This window comes from Epinephelus moara, chromosome 14, assembly GCF_006386435.1.
Source record: "Epinephelus moara isolate mb chromosome 14, YSFRI_EMoa_1.0, whole genome shotgun sequence".
In the NCBI taxonomy this organism is placed as follows: domain Eukaryota; kingdom Metazoa; phylum Chordata; class Actinopteri; order Perciformes; family Serranidae; genus Epinephelus; species Epinephelus moara.
Genome location: NC_065519.1, coordinates 39,816,420 through 39,817,646, shown reverse-complemented (window position 1 = coordinate 39,817,646; position 1,227 = coordinate 39,816,420).

The following is a 1,227-nucleotide window of genomic DNA, read 5'->3' as shown; positions in this document are numbered from 1 at the left end:
CTATAAGAAAGCATCTGACAGCCTACAAAGAGCAGCAGACAAAATAAAAAGCTTTATGATCGGACGGCACAAGAGGCTCCCCTCCTACCTGGTGAGCGAGTTTTGGTTCTGGACCAAAGGAGACTTTTCTTCAGTTCCAGCATCTGCAACAGATGCTTTGCAAATACTTGTCAAATTCCATATTTGTTTCCCTAATTCAAATATTTTGCAGTTAGCTCCAGATGGCAGTGTACAGCTTTCATCTGACCCTTTGTGCCATCAACGTGGAATCAAAAGAGGCATGATGTTTAACATAACAGCATTGGCCTCTAGTGTGACATATAGCATACCTGTGGCAGGACTTGGCACTGTGCGACATGGATCTAATAAATTTGGGAGACTTGAAATTTGCAAGACCATGACAACAGCCATCCTTGAACCTCTTTCACTGTGCAACATAGGACCACTGTTTTAGAGACACAACTAAATATATCACCACGTGTCTTTCACACTGATCATCTTTAGTCTGGGACGGCCCAAAATTGCACAGTGTATACAGATCCACCACTTTGGTCCAGACCTGTCATATTATAAAAGGGGTAATTCTTGTACCTTTGCCGCCTTTTCATCAAGCACAGATTCAAAATTTTCCAGTACTGTGGTTTAGGACCAAATAGCTGCAAAACTAACATTCCCATCAGCCTTAGCTGCACTTTGTGTTTAGCTCTAATTAGCAAATGTGAGCATGCTAACATTCTTAACTCAGATAAACTTGGTAAACATTATACCTGCCAAACATCAGCTTGTTAATATCAACAGCATTGAGGCTAAAGCACATTGTAGAGTAAAGCCTCACAGAGCCTCTGGTATGGCTATAGGCTATCATCTCCCATGATCGTCTCATCTCCCATGAAAGTGCAATGTGTAATACTTATAAATAAATAAATAAATAAATAAATAACTGAATAAATAAAAATGTTACTGCACATTTTTACTATATTACTTTTTTTGGGGGGCAGTAAGGGTTGGCAGCCCGACCTGCTTCTTCTGCGAGGAAGAAACCCACAACAAGCTACAGATCGACCTACGGAGAAATATCCCCAGGGATTTCCGAGAGGGGGGGGCGGAAGAGAATCAATCAATCAATCAATCAATCAATCAATTTTATTTATAAAGCCCAATATCACAAATCACAATTTGCCTCACAGGGCTTTACAGCATACGACATCCCTCTGTCCTTTGGACCCT